Here is a 26,544-nt window from a genome sequence, read left to right as displayed (position 1 = left end):
CTACTACAGAAGACCCTACCACTGCTCAGACATCAACCTGCTCAAAAGAGACTTCCCTTAACACTAAGAAGATTTAACAACAACAACATGCTTACAGGACAGGGCTTCCTGCATTGCCCTTTAATGGTGAGGTGAAACGAGAGGACATTCCACATCCTTACTTCAATGTAGGATATGCAGATTCTAGGATCTTTAATACAGAAACATGAAACCAACAACAGAGACTGTGTGAAAAGTGTGTTGGCACTACGGACAATGTCTTGGATTAGACGATCTAACTTGCCTGGAGCCTAGAGTTGATCTTATGCCAGGAAACTTAAGGGGTAGGGTCTCTTTGTATTTATGCCCCTCATATTTTGGTGGGCCTATGCAAACAACAATTGCCACTCTAACACAGTTTTTACTGTGCTCCTTTGACTCTGATCCTTAAAAAAAACCACTTAAAATTTGAGGTTAACTTAAGTTAATATGCATGTACATGGAAATATAAAAAATACTATGCCTCTAATGTTTAAGGAGTTACATAAGTTTTATGGCTTTAGATTGCCTTGTGTGCTGTTAAGAAATATTATAATGTGTTACAATCTGGGGACTTGAAGGGCAAAGTAATTGTACATGGATTCTGTTTTATTTATCTTAATGTTCTTTGGCTGAAAGTTCAAAGTTAAGATATCAGCAAGGGGACTTCTGAGAATTATGTTTTGGGTGATTGTTCTTCCACTGTAACTTTACCTTGTCCTCTTTCTTTGCATCTTTGTTCTCATAATTAAAAATAAAAAATAAAAATTAAAAAAAAAATAGAATCAGGAGTAACCCCTGAGCCCTGCTGGGTGTGACACAAAAACTAAAAAAAAAAAAAAAAAAAAAAAAAAAAAGAGGACATTTAAAATACATCAGAAGAGAGAGAAGAGAGGCAGAGGGAATGAGAAGGAGAAAACTACAGGAACAGTGTTTAAGATCAATACCTAGTATTTTTTAAACTAATAAAAGATCTAAATCAGTAGACAAAATGATAAGATTCTATTCAGAATGAATATATATCTACTGTATTACACTTTGTAATTTTTGTCTCCTTTTATTTTTAAAATTAAGCACAGTTTTAAAAATGTACTTATAATTATTACCCACACAATGTAAACATACAGATAGAAGGATGCTAGTGTGTCTTGACACTTTCCTAAACGTCCTTAATTAGAATATCAGTTCATTTTTTGGGGTAGATATTAAAAGTAAAACAGAAGAGAAAATCATAAATGTCAAGTTATTTGTGGGAGTTCCTTAGTTCTTCTAGAAAGACCCAATTTGTGGGAGTGGGAGAGATAAAAGAAAGTTTATCCCTAAAAATTTTTCCCTGAATATCACATGTTCCATTTGACAGTGTATGGACACAATGTGTTAGTGAGAAAAAAAAAAAAAGACCAATGTCAACACACTTGGGTCTTAGGCAAAAAGTCATTGATCAAGGAATCTTACACTTGTTGTGGGTAAATATCAAAAAGGTAAAAAACAAAACAAAGCTTTAGTAAAGATAATAATGGTAGAAGAGGGAAAGATGGGAGATTTACGAGAAAGTCTTGATATGCTATGCCAGCTTGTTGTAACATCAGACTCAAACACTATAGTAGACTATTTAATTTAGTAATAATTATATTTATATTATAGGATATAAGGTCTTCTTAGGGACCACGAAGTTTGAGAAAATTATTTTTTATTAGCTGCAGAATTTTTTTAGATGATGAAATACAAAATAGACTCATGATAATTATGCAATATATTAAATGTTAATATTTTAATACAAAGTAAAAATAACTATAAACATGTTAGTTGTAACAACTACAAATCAGGAGAATATGTTAATTCAGAGTACACTATTAATGTCTGTTCCAGTGTTGCAAACCACAGAGGTGAGAGAGAAGGGAGAGAAAGAGATAGAAAAAGGGTGAGAGAGAAATAGAGAGAGAGAGGAGAGAGAGAGAAAGAGAGAGAGAGAGAGAGAGAGAGAGAGAGAGAGAGAGATAGAGAGAGAGAAAGAGAAGAAAAATGTCTGCTACAGAAGCAGGCAGGAATAGGGGAGGGGAGAGCGGGAGGAAAACTGGGAACATTGGTGCAAAGAAATGTACATTGTACGACTAAAATTCAATCATGAACAGCTTATATCTCATGAAGATTCATTTAGAGAATTATAAATAAAATAAATAATAGGGTAAAAGTAAAAAATAAAAAGATAGTTTGTTCCAGTAATGGGAGATATATGCACTTTATGATATGATGAATGTCTTTGTCTTTCAATCCTGTTAGTATCTCTGTGGTTTATGTACTGCAAAAGAATATAAGTAAAATTTGGGGCAGGAGTATAGCACTTGCTTTGCAAGTAGCCCACCCAGGTTTGATTCCCAGCATCCCATATGGTGCCTGAAGCCTGCCAGGAATGATTTCTGAGCACAGGGTCAGGAGTAACCCTGTACACCACCAAGTGTGGCCCCCAAAATAAACAAATGAACAATAAGTAAAATATGCCAAATAGCTTCATGATAAAAGGGGTTAGACCAAGTGGTCTTTGCTTTTCCTTGCCCTTTTTTAAAGTTCTTTTTATGAGTTTCTCTAGTCTTTAGATCAGATCTCAGTAGATCTCTACTACAGATCTCTAGTAGACCAGTTAAGAGAAATGTCTGTATCTTGTTTGTTTGTTTTGGGGCAATACCCATTGATGCTTAGTGCTTACTCCTGGCTCTGCATTCAGGAATTACTTCTGGCAGGCTGAAGATATTGAATGGGTTGCCAGGAATAAAACCTGGATCAGCCATGTGTAAGGTAAGCACCCAACCTGTTGTACTACTGCTCTGGTCTCGAGTACTGTGTCTTATAAGTCAAGAGGATAAGGGAAACATATCAGGACTTTTACTAATCCATGGAGGAATGACACAAATTATAAGTTGCTTGATGAAAAGTTCATATGTAGAAAGAATGGCATAAAACAGGGAAAGACAGACTATATCGCTGAACAGAAAAGTTGTCTGAACTAGACTTGGTCTAACATTTACATCATGTCTGGTGGCTTGAACAATGATGATGGGTACAAAATAGATGGGTGAGTTGAACTATTAGACATTGCCTTAATATAACATTTCATGAGTTAATTCAAAGTACAGTGTCTATTACCAAGCCATTATAGTTGCTCCATTTTAAAGATGAGTATTAAATTTATACTAAATTTCTATAATGCCAGAGCCCATAAAATTGTGTAGAATTCTTATAAAACTGAGAAGTTGTCTGGAGAAGGGGTCTTTATGACATATCTTTTAGTTTGACACATGGAGCACAGTGGTTTTTATCACTAAAAACTGGAAGAGAATGGGCATTTCATTCCCATGAAAGAACTTGCCTAATTTAAACATAGAGGAAAAAAAATATAAGCACAAAATATTCTTTAGTCTTTGAACTTTTTTTAGTTAAGGGATTTGTTGAAAGCTTGCTGCTTTGTTACTGGATTTGTGACAAGATTTTGGGAGGCCTGTAATATCCCAGATGAGGAAAAAAAAACCCATTAGGTTGACAACATTTGAAAGGTATAAATTTCTTCTTAGTTGAGGGAGAGGGAGGAGGAGGAAAGTGACAATAAGAGAGTTGGGATAATATCTTGGGACCTATCAGAAAGAAGGCTCACTTGCAAATGGAAGCCAATGTAAATTATATCTCATTATAATATAATTCTTATAATCCTAAAAAGAGAATAAACATTTATTTTAAAAAACCCATAAAAACAAACTATTTTGACTAATTTGGATCCTAATATGAAAGTAATTACTCTTGATTTGAGGTTAAAAACCCCTCAAAAGTGGGAAGACCCCAAAGGTTTGGCCCCAAAACTGAAAAAGAAAAAATTGGGGGGCCACACCCAGCAGCACTCAGTGACTACTCTTGGTTCTGCATTCAGAAATTACTTCTGGCAAGTTTGGGGGACCATATGGGATGAACCAGGCCTGTCCCAGGTCAGCCACGTGCAAGGCAAATGCCCTACTACTGTGCTATTGCTTCAGCCCCAAGGAAGATTATTTTTATAGTGAGATTTTCTATACAGTCATAAAAGACTTTGGTGCTAATCATAATATAATAAAAAGCATCCCCTAGAATTCTGATGTTTCTCCTTAAATATCATTTTGAGTTATTATTCTGTCTAAAACCTCAAAAAAGACATTACTGTAATAATACCCAGAGACAATAGAGATGAGGGCTGGAAGGATATGAAGCTCACCACTAAGAGTGGTGAGAGCAGTTAGAGAAATAACTAAACTACTATCATGTCAATGTTAATGAGTGAGAGAAGTAGAATGCCTGTCTCAAGTACAGAAAGGGGCGAGGGAGGAGAGAGATGGGGGGGCATTGGTGGTGTGAATGTTGCACTGGTGAAGGGGGGTGCTCTTTTTATGACTGACACCCAACTACAAATATGTTTGTAATCATGGTGCTTAAATTAAGGTATTATTTAAAAAAAAACTCAATCAGGCTAACAAGTGTAAGAAGATTAAAGTTTGCTTATTCCTATCCATTTGTTCATTTCTTAGTTTTTATAAGATCTAAAAAAAATAAAGTAAGAAAAGTCTTGCTTCAGGCTTGGGAGGGTCTCTCTCCCTTCCTGGAGCAGGATTTTTAGCTGGCACTGACGGGCAGCTGGCAGGCCTCCCCATGTGCCAGCGGCCTCTTGGTCCGGCCTAGGGTAGGGGGGCCCGGATCTGGGTCACCCGACCCCCCTCTCCCCCATTCCTCCGGATCTCCAGGTGGGTTCCTGGGAGGAGCTGACGGGGCACCCTGGGTTTTCCCCACTCCCAGGCCGGGCCCGGACACTGGCCTGGGGGGGGCTTAGGGGGTGGAGTTTGATCTGGTGGGTGGCAGATAGCTGCTCAGCTATACTCAGGCTGTCACTGGCAATTTCATACCAGTCTACATTTTGCAAACCTCGCGGGGGCTAGCCCCCCGCGCGAACATTTGCTCCTCCCAACCATCGGTACCCCAGATTTACCCTTCTTAACTTCAGTAACACATAGTTCTAATCTCTGACCTAAGACATACAGTAGGTCTAACAAATCCCAGAACTATTTAGAAGGACACAAATTGAACATATATATCTTTTGAATATTTTATGGGTATTTTCTTTAACTGATGTAACTCTCTATTTATTCTTCTACCATGATGTTTCTATTCACTTTTCATCTTGTCTTTTCTTTGTAAGCTGTTCAGTAAGGATTGTTGGTGGCACTGTCCCTCAGTTTGATGCCTATGATTGAACTATGTCATGGAAATTGCTGGTCTTGTTCCTATTGCCTCCAGATGCACCAATAACGCTTCATGGCATTGATCCTTGTTTGCATAGATACATTAAAATGGGGGAAACACCATACATACAGATAAGTTCTTATCTAATAAATCTCAGTACAATGTACCTTACACCCTGAACATTGATATAATGACCTGGCACAGGCCTCAGAAGAATGGGCATCCTCCATTCACGCCGGAACCAGGCAAGCTATCTACGAAACATCCAAGGTCTTTTATAGCAACAGCTTGAAGCAGTCCTCTACCAGGAAAGACACTACCAAGGGTCTGACATCGACCTCCTAAAAAGAGACTTCCGTTTACACTGAGAAGACTTGACAGCAACAATGACCTGCTCTACAGGACATGGTTCTCTCTAGTGCCCCTTAAGTGTGAGGTGAAACGAGAGGATGCTCTGCACCATCCTGACTGCAATATGGGATATGCAGACTCCAGGATCTTTAATACAGAAGCATGATACCAACAACAGGGACTATGTGAGGAATGGAGGTGTATTGCCACTACAGACGATGACTTGAATTGGACAAACTAATTTGCCTAGAGCCTAGAGTCATTCCTGTGCCAGGAAACTTCAGGGGTAGGGTCTCCTTGTATTTAGACCATAATTTGTCTTTCCATGTCCCTTATGTTTTGGTGGGCCTATGCAAACAAATGCCACTTTAATACCATTTTTTACTATGTTCCCTTGACTCCAATCCTTAAGAAAAACAACCCACTAAAACTTTTGAGGTTAACTTAAACTAGTTAGCATGTGCATGGAACTAGAGAAATGTATTTTGCCCTCAATGTTTAAGGAGTTACATAAGTCTAATGTCTTTAGATTATATTGTGTGCTGCTAAGAAATAGTATGTACTACAACTGGGGATTTGAGGTACAAAGTAATTGTATTGTACATGGGTTCAGTTTTGTTTTTCTTACTGTTCTTTGGCTGAAAGTTCAAGGCTGGGATATCAACGATGGGACTACCGAGAATTCTGTTTATGGGTGATTGGGCTTCCACTGTAACTTTACCCTGTCCTCTTTCTTTGCATCTTTGTTGTCATAATTAAAATTAAAAAAAAATGGCAAGAAAAGTCTTGCATTACTTTTTATTTTAAGTATAATACATAAAATGTTGCTTTAACTTTTATAGTAGGCTATAATCAAATATGGCTCTACAGCAGAATAAAATATTTAATGTTATTGAGCTTTAATCTCAACTCAATTTCAAACTAATTTCAGCTTTCTCAAAATATATTTTTGATTATTTTTTAAATTTCAGCTCTTATTCATAATTCTCATGCTGCTATTATTCAGTCCTGGCAATATCTATGATGTTTAGGAGTTGTTTTGTTTTCACTCCTGTTTGAAATCAATGTTTTATTTATCATTTTATCTCCTTAACTATTAGGCATTTTTTAAGGACCAGAATATAAAAAAAACATACTAGACTAGACTAGACAGATAGATTGTTCTACCCAAAGGTGTATCTCTAAACTCTGAAACTTTATACCACTAAAGTAAAATGATACTTGGAAACAATCTGCTCACAAAAGGACCTGGAAAAATAACGTGTCTACTTGGTTTATAACTAGCAATAAAACATGTTCCACTTTGTATGTGAAATGCCTGAACACTTACTGACTATAAGTTTACTTAGAGGTAACTAAGTAAACTCCTCTCCTCTTCCGTCATTAAAAATAATTAGCCATTGGCATTTTATCTGATATAGCCTTTACCCACATTTCTTGTTATAGGTGGCTTCTGTCCTACAGCATCAGTGGGATTTCAATGAATTCACTTCAGGGAGAGTGGGTTGCACGGGGAGCAAAATATGAAATATAAAATAATAAAACCACACAAAATAAATTGTATGGGGACCAACGTCTTCAATAAACATGAGACAAATTTACTTTTCCATGTTGGTAATATATATACCTAGTCATCCTATAGTTATCCCAGTTTCAGGTATGAAAGGCATTTCTGCGCTGACACAAGGCGGGAGTCTTAGAAGAAAGGACACAATGACAGCAGGCCCTAAAATATACATATCAAAAACTAGACAAAACAGGTGAAAAGAATATGGAGCTAAAAGGAAGGAAGTAAGATAAGGAGAAGGGGGGTTGCATTTAGCTGACCAATTTGCTTTAGAAATGCAGATTTATTTGGCCAGAGGGGAAAATCTGAAATGCTGAAAATTTCCCTGAGCAGTCATTGAGTGAGGCCGTATTTTGGCCTTTAATTTTGCAAGGAAGGGAATGTGCCAAATAATAAGAAATTGTATGTCACTATCATGTCATGAATTTTAGAAATATTGCCAGTAATCCATGTAGGAGGGGTATAATTAATGTCCACCAATGGGCCTGCTGGCTAAAATATTTCTTGGGGGATATATCAGCTCACTGCTCCAGGAAAGTCAATAAATACATCTGGTGGGCCTGCTGTCCCCTAAAATGGAGATGTCTATGTCATGGCGTGGCAATTTCTTCTCTCCCGGGTCAGCAGCTTTTAAGACTGTTCTTTTCTGAAATAGGACTTATTTTATTATTATTTTTTTTATTTAAAAAATGTGCCTTGGCAACAAAAAGTAACAAAATGCAAGTCCACTTGCAGAGTTTCTTGACACATATTTCCCTCTTTTGCTTTTCTTCTTCATTTCCCTTCATTGTCGTCCCGCCCCCAGACCCCCTCCCCCCACCAGTTTAGAAACTTGCACCACTTGTGGGCCAGTATCAGGAGTAAATGAAACACCAGACTTTCTTCCCGCAATGTAGCGACAGTTGTGGCAGACTGGAACTTAATTTCTGACATCTAAAGGACACAAAACTTTATAACTACTCTCTAGTTTCAATCTCAGACACTTCAAGTCTAAATATCTCTAAGAATCCATTGCACCCAAATTATTCTGCACTTTTTCTATAGTAACCTGGCAATGTTTTCATTACCTTTAACTGCCACTAGGTGGTGTCTAGTGCTGAATCTATGGTTTATGTATTATTTATATCAAATAAATGTGCTATAAAGTTAAATTTGCCTTTACTACAAAAATAGCTTTAAAATAACAAGGCTTTAACTATTATAATTTTTATGTTATAAAGTTCTTTTAATTATTTTTATTTAATCAAGATGAAATAACAGTTATTTTTGACTTGGTTATACATTGTTTCAACATTGATCCCTTCATCAGTGCCTATCCCTTCATCAATTACACCCCTTGCCTCCCACCCACCACTCTACCTGTATGAAAGCATTTAAAAAATTTTTTTGGTCACACTGGTGAAGCTCAGGGGTTACACCTGGCTCTGTGCTCAGAAATTGCTCCTGGCTCTGGGGACCATATGGGACACCGGGGATCTAACCCAGGTCCGTCCAGGGCAGCCTCGTGCAAAGCAAATGCCCTATCAGTGTGCTATCGCTCAGGCCCCAAGAAACACTTAAAAATTTTAATTAAAGGGGCAGGAATGATAGCACAGTGGATGTTTGCTTTGCAAGTGGTAGACCTCGGTTTGATCCCCAGCATCCCGTATCAACCCCAAGCTTGCCAGGAGTGATTTCTGAGCACAGAGCTGAGAGTAACTCCTGAGCACTGTTGGGTTTGGGCCACCCCCCAAAACAAAACAAGGAAAAAAATTTTTAATTAAAGAACCATTTAATTACAAATTAACTACAAAAGTTACAGACAGTGGGGATTTAAACATATAATATTTCAAGACCAATTCCACCAGCAGTGTCAGTTCCCATCATCAGTGTTCCCCTACTCTTTCAGCCTCCTATCGGGCCATCTGCCTGTCAAGCACATTCCAATGTTCAGTGTTTGTAGCTTAGATCTGTTTTCAGTGTTGTTGTCTCTGTGCTTTGGATGTAGAACTACACTACTCTCCTAAGTCACTAATATAACCGAAGATCCCACACCTGTTCCCTCATTACTTCCTATTCTCATCTCCTTCCTGCCTGCCTTGATATTTTTCTTCTCTGCCCTTAACTAACCACTATAGTATTCATTGTCACCACAAATATTTGTGCTCCATTTGAGAATTTTCCAAGTGTGTTCGCATCTGTTATGCATTTCCTAATTGTTCTTTGAAGTCAGTGTGGCAGGTGCTCTAATTACATCACTTTACAGATGAAATTGAGGCAGCTGTATATTAAATGGCCAAAATAATGTGCATTAAATGCCAACTCAGTAATAGAAGATGAATATAAAGTCTGGGTCTCTGATTTAATGTCTAAGCAATTACTTTCAATACTGTGCTGTGAAAAAAAATAGAGAAGAATTTGTGATCCCCAAAAAGAGATGCATCAATTTTGTAAACATAGAACGACATGCCTAGTATTATGTATGTCTACTTAATTACCATTCCTCTTCTTTTTTTTTATTTAAACAACTTTATTATATACATGATTGTGTTTGGGTTTCAGTCATGTAAAGAACACCACCCATCACCAGTGCAACATTCCCATCACCAATGTCCCAAATCTCCCTCCTCCCCACTCAACCCCTGCCTGTACTCTAGACAAACTTTCTATTTCCCTCATACATTCTCATTATTAGGATAGTTCAAAACGTAGTTATTTCTCTAACTAAACTCATCCCTGTTTGTGGTGAGCTTCATGAGGTGAGCTGTTACTTCCAGCTCTTTTCCTTTCGTGTCTGAAAGTTGTTATTGCAATAATGTCTTTGATTTTTTTTAAAACCCATTGATGAGTGAGACCATTCTGCATCTTTCTCTCTCTCTCTGACTTATTTCACTCAGCATAATAGATTCCATGTACATCTATGTATAGGAAAATGTTATGACTTCATCTCTCCTGTGTATATACCATTCCTCTTCTAGCTTTTAGGAAACGGTGAGAATGATATTCTAGGTGTGGCAGTCACATTTTTATGTGCAATATATTTCATCTTTTATGCTTCTTGAAATTTAGATAAAATAGTAATTGCTATTGTACGTCAATGTCTCTAAGTTACATACTTTGCCTTTTTTGTCTTATTTTTTTGCAATAAAAGATTACCACTTTATTTTATTTTCTTGAATAAGTATATCTAAAAGCTGCACACATATAAAATGCTATATTAACATATCTTTGCTTTTCCTTAATAGAAAAAAATTTCCCCTGGTGACTATTTTGATATATTCTCTTAAGTGGTTTAATGAGTATATTAATGATCCAAGCCATTTTTCCTTAAAGAAATCTATAGAAATTTTAAATAATTTTATGTAATTCAAATAATTTTAAAGTGTTTTTTGTTTGTTTGTTTGTTTGTGTTTGTTTGTTTTGGGGCCACACCCGGCATTGCTCAGGGGTTACTCCTGGCTGTCTGCTCAGAAATAGCTCCTGGCAGGCATGGGGGACCATATGGGACACCAGGATTCAAACCAACCACCTTTGGTCTTGGATCGGCTGCTTGCAAGGCAAACGCCGCTGTGCTATCTCTCTGGGCCAAAGTGTTTTATTTATAGGCATTTATTCATGAACTAAGCATGGCAAACCAGTGAGAATAAAGTATACTAAAAAAGGAACAGTAGTTGTAGAAATTTACGATTTATTTTATTTTAAATTAATTTGCTTTGTTTTGGAGCCGCACTCATTGGTTCTCATTGGTTTTTCAGTGGTAGGGACCCCTCACTTCTGTGGGAAACTGCAGTGTTGGGGATCAAAGCTGGGGTTCCTACAAATAAAACAAGCTCTTCAGTCAATTGAGCCTTGGCATATATGAAGCACATCGAGAACTGCAGGAAAGAATCTGCAGAAAAGGAACTGGGAATCTGAGCGAAATGATCAGATGGACATTTACTTTTGTCAGAATTCAACAGATGACTTATTTTCCCCCCTGTCTCTTCCCTGTGTATCTATGCTCTGGTGTCAAATTCCAAAAAAGGAAACTCAAAGTAGTCTAGACTGACTTGTGTGACTATTCCTTTATCTGTGACCATGAGAGGACCTCTAGTCAGAGAGACTAGTTAGAAAATGGCAAGTCACTAAGAGCAGGTTATCCTGGCCCTCTAGCCACTGATAAGACAAAATCAGAAGACTTGTCACCCGCTGGTAGGTCCAAAAACCAAGAACGCGATTTGCAGAGGACTGGATGCTAGAACCATGACCAGACTGTATATATCTTGGGACCAATAAAAAAGCCCTAACCTAGGGTTTGAGCTACGACCTGCACAACAACCATGATCCCAGTTCCAAAGCTCTGGCAGAGACCATTGTAACGGAATGGGGCTTCTGGAAACACAAGGAAAGGCATTATCCTAGGTGCCATCCCAGATTTAGTGCCAAGACCAAGACCAACAACCACAGAAGATGGACTAAAATAATATTGATGGAACAGAACTTCTACAACCACTAAGACTGACTTCATCATAAGTCTCACCCCTGTAACTGTGCCGATACTGAGATTGCTAGATACAGAGGACTCACTATATCACCCAGGAAGGACCAGAAGCCTCCCAAACATCACAAATGGACCACCGGGAGAATAAAGGATCATGAACAGAGTCTATAGTGGATCCCATGACAATATACTCCAAGGGCGGAGAAACCCCATACATCTTAGGCCATGTGAATCCCTCTTTGAATGACCCCGATGTGCCTGGGGAGGAAGAAAAAAATCTTGTTTATTTTTCATATATTACTTTTTATCTTCATGTACTACTATTATCATTTTATTTACCTATTTATTTTTGGTCGATTTCTTTGTTTTAGTGTGGTTATTGAAGTTATTGCCCCATTTATCTTTTTTTTTTTTTTTTCTTTCTTTCAGATTTTTGGGAGGCACCAGGCAGCGCTCGGGGATTTTTCCTGGCTCCGGGCTCAGAGATTGCTTCGGGCGGGCATGAGGGACCATGTGGGGCACCAAGATTCGGGCCGATGACCTCCTGCATGAAAGGCAGACGCCTTGCCTCTATATTATCTCTCTGGCCCCTTCTTTTCCCTCTCCATGTGCTCTGCCATGGTGCCTATCTCAAGATCGCGGCGTTTTTTTTTTTGTTTTGTTTTGTTTTGTTTTGTTGTTGTTGTTTTGTTTTTTTTTTGGTTGTGTATTTGTTGGTTTTGTTCTGTTCTGGTGGTGCTTAGCGTTCGCGTTGGAACTCTTAATAGATATTTGACACTGCATTTCGTAGGGGTTGAGTGTTTCACCTTCTTTTTCTCCTTCGCCTCTCAAATTGATGACGAGAGCCTCTAGAAGAATTTTGCTTATTTCTGGCGTATTAGACTTTTACCCCAGTTTATCACTTTTCTCCTCTTCAAACAAAACCACATAACTTGAACTACCTTCTCCTGCCTCCTAACTAGAGGGGGAAAAAAAGGAGGCATCAGGACCAAACAGGTGTAAGACTACGAAGTAATAGGATAGGTACAGAGGGGACCACATATTCTAGCAGCCCTAGGGGTGAGGGAAGAGGATATGGGTGGTAGGACAAAAAGGGAGGAGTAGGGAAGACAAACCGGTGATGGGAATCCCCTTTGATCTTATGTAAATATGTAACTAAGATATTATTGTCAACAATATGTAAGCCACTATGATCAAAATAAAAATTATGTTAAAAAAAAAATCCCAGTGTCCCATATGGTCCCCCGTGCCTGCCAGGAGCTATTTCTGAGCAGACAGCCAGGAGTAACCCCTGAGCACTGCCAGGTGTGACCCAAAAACTAAAAAAAAAAAAAAAAAAAAAAATTAATTAAAAATTTTAAATTAAAAAAATAAATTTTCTTATTTTAATTTTTAAAGTTTTTTGGGTTTTTTTTGGGGGGCACACCTGGTAACAATCAGGAGTTTCTCCTAACTATGCGCTCAGAAACCACTCCTGGCTTGGGACATATAGGAGATGGTGGGGATCGAACCCAGGGCTGTTTTGGGTCAGCCACATGCAAGGCAAACGTCCTACTACTGTGCCCTTAAAATATTTTTTTAATTTTAAAATTTTAAATTTTAAATTTTAAATTTTAAATTTAAATTTTAAGTTTTAAAAATTTAAAAATTTTAAGTAAATAAATTAAAATTGGGAGATACACACTTTAAAAAAAAAAAAAGAAAATGGCAAGTCACAGCAACAAAATCCTGTTGTTCAATACATGGTTGTTGGATAGGAAACTGTGGAGGTACAGAGGGTGAGAAAGCACAGACAGGATAGTTGATCCTACTTGCTAAACAAGTCTGTGCAGAGGAATCAGGGGTAAAGTTCAGTCACTAGAGCAAGGAGAAAAAATGTTTTTTTTTCTTTCTTTTTTTTTTTTTTTGTGATTTTTGGGTCACACCTGGCAGTGCTCAGGGGTTACTCCTGGCTCAATGCTCAGAAATTGCTCCTGGCAGGCCCGGGGGACCATATGGGACACTGGGATTTGAACCGATGACCTTCTGCATGAAAGGCAAATGCCTTACCTCCATGTTATCTCTCCGCCCCGAGAAAATGATTTTTGTGAGTCTCTTTGTTTTTAAGATATGATCGTTTGAGGCATGTTTCTAGGTTGAGATTTGGGACATCAAAATAAACGTAACATATGGGGCAATTATGGAAGAAGGTAGGTAGGACAGGTATTAGGAGCCCAAATGAAGAATTAGCTTTGAAAAATATAGGTCTAAAATGATCTAAAATATGAAAGGTTTGCAGGGTGAAGGAGAAGGAATGAAAGATAACACCAAGTAATCTGCAGATTGAGGCTTCTACGGAATAAGCCCTTGAAGTGGTTGGGGTCAATATCTGAGAGTGATCCCTACCATAGAGTAACATTTGCTAAGGAGGACAAAGTAGAAGAAAGATCCAGTTGTGCTTGACACCCTTTTGTTTTTCAAGGCAAATAATGAAAAACCATGTATTGCAAATCAGACTGGAAGTTCACATCCTAAAATTTCTGCTCAAGCTTTGTGGATAGAAAAGAATTGTATGGGTATAAAAAATATTGCTCACTTATAACTCAGACATATCCTTAATAATCTGTAGATGATTGTTACTGATTAATTTTAATTACTCTAGGATTCAGTGGTGTCTCTGGTTCAAGGGATGAGGCTGGAAAACCTAAGTTTTTAAAACTGAGCTTCAGCTCTTGGATTCAGAATCACTTGAATCCAAATATCCCAGGCCTTACAGATAGCACACCATAAGAAAGCATATGATTTTCTACTGATGAAAATTTCATGAGATGATTAAGGAATTATATTATATTAGATAGGCCTAAATTGGTAAGTGTAGTCCACTGTTGTGTATGTAAACATTTTAGTGGGATTATTATGTTACTGACCCTACCCTGATCAGTGATTGTGTCCTACCCTAGGGTGTGACCTGGCATTCTACTCCCACCCTAGGGTGGTACCTGATTCTGCTCCCTCCATTGGGTGTTACCTGATCCCACCATTGGGTGGTACCTGATTCTGAGGCATAAAAGCAAGGGTCTGTGGAAGGCGAGGGGCTATTCTTAGGCCTTTTGGCTTCGGCCTCTTCACGAAATAAAGAGCTGTTTTCCTCGGAAGCCTGACTGCCTGTTGACTTTCTTCCCGCCGCATTCACCTCAGAACCGCCGGCTGAACAGGGTAACAGACGCTTGGTCCGAGCTGGAGGAGAAAGGCCTCATCCTCCATCCCTCCATCAGTCTACCTCATCAGGGGCTGACTTGCAACAGTCCACCACTGCCTATGTGTCATTGGGCAAATTACTTATTTTCTCAAAAAATAAAAGAATATTTTGAAGATTAAATTAAATATGTGGGTGAAAAGCTTTATTTGGTGGGCTTGGAACATGTCAGTCACAAAAGAAGCCATTGAAATAAATGTATTTTGATACTGATATAAAAAAAAGTTGCAGATAACATCATTTAGAATTGTCTTAAAAATAATACTTGCAAAAATCTTCTGTAAATACAAGGTAATATAAACTCAATATGAGAGATTTCACCTCTTCTAAAAAAGAGCAAAAGTAATAAGAACAAAAGTAACAAACAAATGAACAGTCAGAAAAATTTACAAGGTCCTGCCATTTCACAAAAATAGTTCTGTGCTCCAGAAGGCAAAGAACAGATTCATCTAGTCAAGGGCATTTTTTGACAGAAATTGGACAAAGAAAACTCTCATAAGTAGTCAAGACTATAAATTGTACAATTATTTTAGGGACTTTGTTAAAATTTACTTTACTTTATTTAAAAAAAACATGTATCGCATAGTTAACATAAATGGTCAAAACACCTTTGTTTCTAGTTAAGTGGGAGCTAAATTTTTAAAAAAGAATAAAAGAAGAAATAAAAGAAAATTAGTATAGAATTAAGAACATTTGTGAAAATAGAGTTAGGATAATTAAGAAAATTTGTGAAAATTATTGTATCTTCCAATGAGAAAATTAATTGTCAGAATGTACTAAACCTTCTTTAGTAATTATAAAATTTTACTAAAAGCATTTATTCCTAGTTGACCATTCTGTTACTGCATTTATTGTTGAATATTAGGTGTATTTAGATGCACATTGGTGTCTAACTTGATGTGTTTCTACAGAAATGAAAGTATTAAAGAAAAATAGAGTCCAGGAATTCCAAGCTCTATTGATGAAACTGTGACTTTTATGGTGTGTTTTCAGATGCCAGGGTTTCCAGAATTACTAGAAGTTGGGAGCAAGTGTGTCCACACTCACCAAAAAAAATGTTCTGGTGATATTATCTCAAATACCACATTGTTTCAGGGATACTCAATTCTATGGACTTGTCTGAGGAGTTAAAGAAGACTTCTCCAGTGTGAGTGGGAGAATACTGAAAGTACAAAGGTTCTTCAAGTCTGGAACTTAACAGAAAATGTCAAGCTAGGGTGCGAGCAAGCTATATACAATGAATTTACAAAGTAATTTTGTTGCTGTTTTTTAATTGCATGCTTTTTATTTTTATTTATTTATTAATGTTAATGGTACTTTTACGCACACATGGTTTCAACACCACAGCCCATGGAGTGACTATTTTTCTTCCACCAATATCACCAAAGCTCCACTCATCCATGCTCTTCCTCCAACCCTGGGAAGTAAATGCAAATCTCTAGACATGCTCTCTAGTACAGTTGTCTTTAGCTATTTGTTACTCTGTTACTGTGAATTTTGAAGTCTCATATCTGAGAGAGATCATTCTCTCTTTATACCTCTTCTTTCTTTTTTTTCCCTAACTGTACTGTATCCTCTACTTCCATCTATGTAGCAGCAAATTTTATTATTTTATCTTTTGTTAAAGCTGCATAGTATTTCACTGAGAATACAGAGCACAAATTCTTGATTCAATTATCTAAAGTTATGAGCTATTTTGGTATCTTGGTTATTGTATTAAGTGCTTCAATAAACATTGGTGTGAATTTGTCCTTTCAGTTTTAAGAGTAGATACCAAGAAGTGATATTTTTGAGTCATATGAAAATGCTATTTTCAACTTTTCATGAATCTTTATATTCTTTTCTATTTATTTATTTATTTATTTATTTGTCCCCCAATTCACAATACAGACCAGGCAAAGGGCCTGTGTTGAGGTGTATATGGGGTGCATTTACTGTACCTCCTCTTTCTATACAGTCAGTGTAAAGAACACAGCCTGTGGTAAGAATTGGGAGGCCTTATCTTTTCTTTCCATTTTTTTATTTTTTAAATATATAAATATATATATAGGAAGGGGGGAGGGAGTAATGTTACACTGATCATGTTACTTAAATAAAATATATATATATATATATATATATATATATATATATATATATATATATATATATATATATATATATATAAATCCTTCACCAGTGCAACATTCCCATGACTAATATCCCAAGTGTCCTTTCTCCCCATCCCACACCAGCCTGTACTCAAGACAGGCTTTCTACTTCCCTCTTTTAGTCACATTTTGTTATGATAGTTCTCAGTGTAAGTATTTCAGTGACTGCACTAAACAATCCCTGTGGTGAGCTTCATGTCAGTAGCTGTACTCTCCAGTCCTCCTCTATTTTGTCTCTGAAAATCATTACATAAATGTTTTTCATTTTTCTCAAAACCCATAGATGAGGGAGACCATTCTGTGTTTATCTCTCTCCCTCTGTCTTATTTCACTCAGCATAATAGATTCCATATACATTCATGTATAGGAAAATTTCATGACTTCATCTCTTCTGATGGCTGCATAATATTCCATTGTGTATATGTACCATAGTTTCTTTAACCATTCATCTATTGAGGGGCATCTAGGCTGTTTCCAGAGTCTGGCTATTGTAAATAACTCTGCTATGAATATAGGTGTGAGAAAGGGATTTTTGTATTATATTTTTGTGTTCCTAGGATATATCCCTAGAAGTGGTATAGCTGGATAGTATGGGAGCTCAACTTCCAGCTTTTGGAGAAATCTCCATAACGCTTTCCACAAAGGTTGGACCAGACAGCATTCCCACCAGCATTTTTTTTTCTTTTTTTTTCTTTTTTTTTTTTTACACCACCCATCACCAGTGCAACATTCCCATCACCAATGTCCCAAGTCTCCCTCCTCCCCACCCGACCTCCGCCTGTACTCTAAACAGGTTCTCAATTTCCCTCATACATTCTCATTATTAGGACAGTTCAAAATGTAGTTATTTATCCAACTAAACTCATCACTCTTTGTGATGAGCTTCCTGAGGTGAGCTGGAACTTCCAGCTCTTTTCTCTTTTGTGTCTGAAAGTTATTATTGCAAGAATGTCTTTCATTTTTCTTAAAACCCATAAATGTGTGAGACCATTCTGCGTTTTTCTCTCTCTCTCTGACTTATTTCACTCAGCATAATAGATTCCGTGTACATCCATGTATAGGAAAATTTCATGATTTCATCTCTCCTGACAGCTGCATAATATTCCATTGTGTATATGTACCACAGTTTCTTTAGCCATTCGTCTGTTGAAGGGCATCTTGGTTGTTTCCAGAGTCTTGCTATGGTAAATAGTGCTGCAATAAATATAGGTGTAAGGAAGGGGTTTTTGTATTGTATTTTTGTGTTCCTAGGGTATATTCCTAGGAGTGGTATAGCTGGATCGTATGGGAGCTCGATTTCCAGTTTTTGGAGGAATCTCCATATCGCTTTCCATAAAGGTTGAACTAGACGGCATTCCCACCAGCAGTGGATAAGAGTTCCTTTCTCCCCACATCCCCGCCAACACTGTTTATTCTCATTCTTTGTGATGTGTGCCATTCTCTGTGGTGTGAAGTGGTATCTCATCGTTGTTTTGATTTGCATCTCCCTGATGATTAGTGATGTGGAGCACTTTTTCATGTGTCTTTTGGCCATCTGTATTTCTTCTTTGTCAAAGTGTCTGTTCATTTCTTCTCCCCATTTTTTGATGGGATTAGATGTTTTTTTCTTGTAAAGTTCTGTCAGTGCCTTGTATATTTTGGAGATTAGCCCCTTATCTGATGGGTATTGGGTGAATAGTTTCTCCCACTCAGTGGGTGGCTCTTGTATCTTGGGCACTATTTCCTTTGAGGTGCAGAAGCTTCTCAGCTTAATATATTCCCATCTGTTAATTTCTGCTTTCACTTGCTTGGAGAGTGCAGTTTCTTCCTTGAAGATGCCTTTAGCCTCAATGTTCTGGAGTGTTTTACCTACGTATTGTTCTATATATCTTATGGTTTTGGGGCTGATATCGAGGTCTTTAATCCATTTGGATTTTACCTTTGTACATGATGTTAGCTGGGGGTCTAAGTTCAATTTTTTGCAAGTGGCTACCCAGTTTTGCCAACACCACTTGTTGAAGAGGCTTTCTTTGTTCCATTTAGGATTTTTTGCTCCTTTATCAAAAATTAGATGATTGTATGTCTGGGGAACATTCTCTGAGTATTCAAGCTTATTCCACTGATCTGAGGGCCTGTCTTTATTCCAATACCATGCTGTTTTGATAACTATTGCTTTGTAGTAAAGTTTAAAGTTGGGGAAAGTAATTCCTCCCATATTCTTTTTCCCAATGATTGCTTTAGCTATTCGAGGGTGTTTATTGTTCCAAATAAATTTCAAAAGTGCCTGGTCCACTTCTTTGAAGAATGTCATGGGTATCTTTAGGGGGATCGCATTAAATCTGTACAGTGCTTTGGGGAGTATTGCCATTTTAATGATGTTAATCCTGCCAATCCATGAGCAGGGTATATGCTTCCATTTCCGCGTGTCCTCTCTTATTTCTTGGAGCAGAGTTTTATAGTTTTCCTTGTATAGGTCCTTCACATTTTTAGTCAAGTTGATTCCAAGATATTTGAGTTTGTGTGACACTATAGTGAATGGAGTTGTTTTCTTAATGTCCATTTCTTCCTTATTAGTATTGGTGTATAGGAAGGCCATTGATTTTTGTGTGTTAATTTTGTAGCCTGCCACCTTGCTATATGAGTCTATTGTTTCTAGAAGCTTTTTGATAGAGTCTTTGGGGTTTTCTAAGTAGAGTATCATGTCATCTGCAAACAGTGAGAGCTTGACTTCTTCCTTTCCTATCTGGATTCCCTTGATATCCTTTTCTTGCCTAATCGCTATAGCGAGTACTTCCAGTGCTATGTTGAATAGGAGTGGTGAGAGAGGACAGCCTTGTCTTAAGCCAGAATTTAGAGGAAAGGCTTTCAGTTTTTCTCCATTGAGGACAATATTTGCCTCTGGCTTGTGGTAGATGGCCTTAACTATATTGAGAAAGGTTCCCTCCATTCCCATCTTGCTGAGAGTTTTGATCAAGAATGGGTGTTGGACCTTGTCAAATGCTTTCTCTGCGTCGATTGATATGATCATGTGATTTTTATTTTTCTTGCTGTTGATGTTGTGTATTATGTTGATAGATTTACGGATGTTAAACCAGCCTTGCATTCCTGGAATGAAACCTACTTGATCGTAGTGGATGATCTTCTTAATGAGGCATTGAATCCTATTTGCCAGGATTTTGTTGAAGATCTTTGCATCTGCATTCATCAGCGATATTGGTCTGTAATTTTCTTTTTTCGTAGCATCTCTGTCTGGTTTAGGTATCAAGGTAATGTTGGCTTCATAAAAGCTATTTGGAAGTTTTCCTGTTTTTTCAATTTCATGAAAGAGTCTTGCCAGGATTGGTAGTCCCCTTCGCGACGGTGCACAGCATTTAGCCAATGAATACAATCACAACACGTAGAAAAACACGCAGTACTAGTGTGACAATGGGGAAACAACATGGGCCAGTGCCAGACATAGAGAATGAAGATGGCAACTCTGATGACTTGAACATGATCAACCACCTAGTCAGTCTCTCAGATAAGGAGTTTAGAGTTGCAATATGGAACATGTTCAAAGAACTCAAACAAAGTATAGAAGAGAAAACTAAAAAGAATCAGGAGAATATGAAGATAGAAATGAGAAAACTCCAAACGGAAATTTCAGATCAAATAACAGGTCTGAGAAACTCAGTAGATGAATTGAAGAAAAACATGTTTGAGATTTCCCACAGGTTAACAGCAGCTGAGGATAGAATCAGTACACTGGAAGATGAGATACATAACAATTACATACAGCAGAAGAAATTGGAAAAAAGCCTCAAAGCAAATGATCAAACAATGGAAAAATTACTCAAAGAATGGGAACAGATGAAAATAGAAGTCTATGATAAGCTCAACAGAAACAACCTAAGAATCATGGGAGTCCCAGAGACTCAGGAAGAAAATCTCCGGGAAGAATCAACAGTCAAGAACATCATTAAAGAGAAACTACCAGAGATAATGAATACATGTGATCAAATCCTGCATGCCCGAAGAGTGCCAACTAAAAGAGACCCCAGAAAAAACACCCCAAGACACATTCTAGTCACAATGACGAATCCCATAGATAGAGACAGAATTCTGAAAGCAGCAAGATCGAAAAGAGAAATTACATTTAAGGGAACATCCTTGAGATTTACTGCAGACCTGTCACCAGAAACACTCAAGGCCAGAAGGCAGTGGTGGGACATAGTGACAAAACTCAATGAAATAAATGCTTCGCCTAGAATACTGTACCCAGCAAAACTCACTTTTAGGTTTGAAGGAACAATACATAGTTTCACAGACAAACAACAGCTCAAAAACTTCACAGACTCAAAACCATTCTTAAAAGAAAAACTGAACGGCATACTTTAAGACAAGGCTTACCAACAAACACACCAAACTTTAATATAAAGATGGCACTAACTCCCAGGACAATTCTTTCTCTCAATGTCAATGGACTAAATGCACCAGTTAAGAGACACAGAGTGGCTAAATGGATCAAAAAACTCAATCCAACCTTCTGCTGCCTACAAGAAACGCACCTGAATAGTCAGAACAAACATAGACTCAAAATAAAAGGCTGGAGGAAAATCATCCAAGCAAACAACACCCAAAAAAAAGCAGGAGTGGCCATATTAATATCAGATGATGCAAACTTTATACTTAGGAAAGTAGTAAGGGACAAAGATGGACATTTTGTATTAATCAAGGGATATGTACAGCAGGAAGAAATCACCCTCCTAAACATATATGCACCGAATGAGGGGCCAGCAAAATATTTAAAGCAACTGTTGACAGATCTGAAAAATAATATCAATAACAACACAATAATTGTGGGAGACCTCAACACGGCATTGTCAACACTAGACAGGTCAACCAGACTGAAACCCAACAAGAATATACTAGACCTGAGGAGAGAAATGGAAGTAAGAGGCCTAGTAGATATATACAGGACACTCCACCCCCAGAAGCCTGGATACACATTTTTCTCTAATGTACATGGGACATTCTCTAGGATAGACTACATGTTAGCACACAAAACATATCTCCATAATATCAAGAGGATAGAAATTTTGCAGGCTGCCTTTGCTGACCACAAAGCCCTGAAATTATATATAAACTACAAAGGGACACAGAAGAAAAATTTTAACACCTGGAAGTTAAATAGCCTCATACTGAATAATCAGTGGGTCCGAGATGAAATCAAAGAGGAAATCAAAACCTTCCTGAAAACAAATGACAATGGAGACACAATTTATCAGAACCTATGGGACACAGCAAAAGCAGTACTGAGAGGAAAATTTATAGCTTTGCAAGCACACATCAGGAAAGAAGAAGGGGCATACCTGAATAGCTTAATGACGCAGCTCATAGAATTAGAAAGTGCTCAACAAAAGGATCCAAAAATAGGGAGGCAGAAGGAAATAACAAAGCTGAGAGCAGAAATCAATGAAGTGGAAACTAGAAAAACCATCCAAAAGATCAACGAAAGCAGAAGTTGGTTCTTTGAAAAAATAAACAAGATTGATAGACCACTGGCAAAACTAACAAAGAAAGAAAGAGAGAGAAACTTGATAACTCGTATTAGGAATGAAAAAGGAGAGATCACTACTGATATGGTAGAGATTCAAAGGGTAATCAGAAACTACTTTGAGAAACTCTATGCCACTAAAAATGAAAACCTGGAAGAAATGGATAAATTTTTGGAATCTTATAATGTTCCACGATTGAATGAAGAGGATGTAGCATATCTAAACACACCCATTACTATTGAGGAAATTAAGAAAGTAATCAAATGTCTGCCCAAAAACAAAAGCCCAGGCCCAGATGGATTTACTAATGAATTCTTTCAAACCTTTCAAGAGGAACTACTACCCACCAGCATTTAATAAGAGTTCCTTACTCTCCACATCCCCGCCAGCACTTCTCGTTCTCATTCTTTCTGGTATGTTCCAGTCTCTGTGGTGTGAGATGATACCTCATAGTTGTTTTGATTTGCATCTCCCTGATAATTAGTGATGTGGAACATTTTTTTCATGTGCCTTTTAGTCATTTGTATTTCTTTTTTGTCAAAGTGTCTGTTCATTTCTTCTCCCCATTTATTGATGGGGTTAGATTTTTTTTTTCTTGTAAAGTTGTCAGTGCCTTGTATATTTTGGATATTAACCCCTTATCTGATGGGTATTGGGTGAATAGTTTCTCCCACTCAGTGGGTGGCTCTTGTATTCTGGGCACTATTTCCTTTGAGGTGGAAAAGCTTCTCAGCTTAATATAGTCCCATTTATTCATTTCTTCTTTCATTTGTTTGGAGAGTACAGTTTCCTCTTTAAAGATACTTTTAGTCTCAATGTTATGGAGTGTTTGACCTACATGTTGTTCTATACACTTTATGGTTTCAGTCTGATATCAAGGTCTTCAATACATTTGGATTTTACCTTTGTACATGATGTTAACTGGAGGTCTAAGTTTTCTTTTTTACAAGTGGCTAGCTAGTTATGCCAACACCACTTATTGAAGAGGCCTTCCCTGTTCCATTTAGAATTTTTTGCACCTTTATCAAAAATTAGGTGACAGCATATCTGGGGAATATTCTTTGAGTACTCAAGCCTGTTCCACTAATCTGAGGGTCTGTCTTTATTCCAAATCCATGCTGTTTTAATAATTATTGCTTTGTAATACAGTTTAAAGTAGCAATGTAGCAGGCTATAAAATTAACACACAATGGCCTTTTTATACACCAATAATGATAGGGAAGAAATAAATATTAAGAAACCAACCCCATTCACATTAGTCTCACATAAACTCAAATACCTTGGAGTCTACTTGACTAAAGATGTGAAGGACCTATACAAAGAAAACTATAAAACCTTGCTACAAGAAATAAGAGAAGACACACGGAAATGAAAATCTATACACTGCTCTTGGATTGGCAGGATTAATATTATTAAAATGACAATCCTCCCCAAAACTTTGTACAGATTTAGTGCGATCCCTCTAAAGATACCCATGACATTTTTCAAAGAAGTGAATCAAACACTTCTAAAATTTATTTGGAACAATAAACAACCACGAATAGCTAAAGCAATACTTGGGGAAAGGGATATGGGAGGTATTACTTACCCTAATTCTTTTCTATTTAGGTGGAACTAGATGACAGTCCTTTCTTTTTTTTTTCTTTTTTTTTATTTGTCCTTACACTATTCTCCCATTTTTATTCAATGATCTACCACTGCTCCCCTACAAATATATTATCATGGAATCATGCCACTTTACTGTTAATCCTTAAAAAATAAAATACACAAATACATAAATTGGAATTGTTCAGAACTGAGTAATAAAAGTTAAATTTCAAATATGTCAGATTGAAAATGCATTACCTTATTACCTTCTAAATTAATACATATTTAAATTAATATTATGCATATTATATCATACATATTAATACATATTATAAGTAAAATAGATATATAAGTATTACCTAAATTATAAATTATCTACTTAATTGTCTAATAAAATATTATGAAATAAATGATCTACTATCTTATATATAGTTGGTATATGTTTTATATTATTGTAATTATAATGTGTTTTAGTATTTGTAATCCTTTACATTCAATTTTTACTAAAAATGATTTATCCCATTAAACTTTAAAAACCAAACTCAGGAATATGTTGAATACATTCCAAAAAACACATTTTAATAAGCTACAATAGTGTATACCACAAAGTTATTTCTTGTAGATATTTTCTGCTATGGAATTCAGTGAAGGCATTTCTTTTCAAAAATCAACTAATTATATCAAGTATATAATAATAACCTAAAATTGTACATCCATCAATCTGACAGGGACAATTTTCTCACTATTCATTATTTCACAGATTCAATGTAAAATAATAAAACATATTTAATAAGTTAAAATATTAAAATTTATATTTGAATTCTATGATTTTTTTTACTTTTTATAATTTTTTTATTTTGAATTATGAGAACAAAAGATGCAAAGAAAGAGGATAAGGTAAAATTACAGTGGAAGGACAATCACCCATAACATAATTATCAGAAGAAGTCCCCTTGCTGATATCTTAACTTTGAACTTTCAGCCAAAGAAAGTTAAGATAAATAAAACAGAATCCATGTGCGATTACTTTGTCCCTCAAGTTCCCAGATTGTAGCACATTATGATATTTCTTAACAGCACACAAGGCAATCTAAAGCCATCAAACTTACGTAACTCCTTAAACATTAGAGGCATAGTATTTTTTACATTTCCATGTACATGCATATTATCTTAAGTTAACCTCAAATTTTAAGTGGGTGCGTTTTAGAGTCAAAGGAGCACAGTAAAAATGGTGTTAGAGTGGCAATTGTTGTTTGCATAGGCCCACCAAAATATGAGAGGCATGGAAAGGAATAACCTTGGCCTAAATACAAAGAGATCCTACCCCTGAAGTTTCCTGGCATAAGACCAGCTCTAGGTCTCAGGCAAGTTAAATCCAAGACATTGTCCATAGCGCCAACACACTTATCTCACAGTCTCTGTTGTTGGTATCATGTTTCTGTATTAAAGATTCTGGAATCTGCATGTCCTACATTGATGTCATGATGTGGAGTGCCTTCTCGTTTCACCTCACCATGAAAGGGCAATGCAGGAAGCCCTGTCCTGTAAGCAGGTTGTTGTTGTTAAGTCTTCTCAGTGTTAAGGGAAGTCTCTTTTGAGCAGGACGATGTCTGAGCAGTGGTAGGGTCTTCCGTGGTAGAGGATTGCTTCCAGGTGATGTTATAGACAAACCTCACCATTAAGGGGCAATACAGCAAGCCCTGTCCAGTAAGCAGGTCATTGTTCTTGCTAAGTCTTCTCAGTGTTAAGGGAAGTCTCTTTTGAGTAGATCGATGTCAGAGCAGCTGTAGGGTCTTCCCTGGTACAGGAATGCCTCCGGGTGATGTTATATACAACCTTGGAAGTTTTGTAAATGTCTTCTGTAGATCAAGGGGTAAATGGAGAATGCCCATTCTTCTGAGGCCTGTGCCAGGTCTTTATGTCAATGTTCAGGGTGTAAGGTCTCATTGCACTACAAGATTTGTGTGTTCCCATTTCTATTAGATAAGAACTTATTGGTATGTATAGTATTTTCCCATGTTAGTGTGCCTACGCAAACAAGATATAAAGCCACATGGTGCTATCAGATATATGGGGGCATAAGAACATTTCCAACAAGACCCATGACTTGGTTCAAACATAAGTATTAAACTGAGGGATTCTTTCACACCAAATTCCATATTGAGCAGTTCACAAAGCGAAGATAAAAAACATGGGGGGGGGGGGATCATCACTGTATAAGAAAGTATTCAGCAAAAGTTATAGCCGTCAAAGAAAACACCCATAAAATGTTGAAAAGATATGTGTCCTTTTTATGTCTTTTAAAATAGTTGGGTGGGTGTTAACTCTAGGGCACCACTCTGGTCTGTGACTTAGGACTCTACAGTACTTAAGTTAGAAAGGGTAAAAAAGGAGTAATGATGATAGGA

The 26,544-nt window shown here is 37.1% G+C and overlaps 1 non-coding gene across 1 annotated transcript; it reads right to left on the bottom strand.

The window, feature by feature from the left end:
* Positions 1-16,748: 16,748 nt before the first annotated feature.
* Positions 16,749-16,881, bottom strand: LOC126010032 (small nucleolar RNA SNORA51). The gene has a single exon (XR_007496173.1). It is a non-coding gene; the product is annotated as a small nucleolar RNA SNORA51 (small nucleolar RNA).
* Positions 16,882-26,544: the final 9,663 nt, after the last annotated feature.

The sequence above is a fragment of the Suncus etruscus genome, chromosome 5 (assembly GCF_024139225.1).
Source record: "Suncus etruscus isolate mSunEtr1 chromosome 5, mSunEtr1.pri.cur, whole genome shotgun sequence".
Classification (NCBI taxonomy): domain Eukaryota; kingdom Metazoa; phylum Chordata; class Mammalia; order Eulipotyphla; family Soricidae; genus Suncus; species Suncus etruscus.
This window is presented reverse-complemented; position numbering and strand designations above follow the sequence as displayed.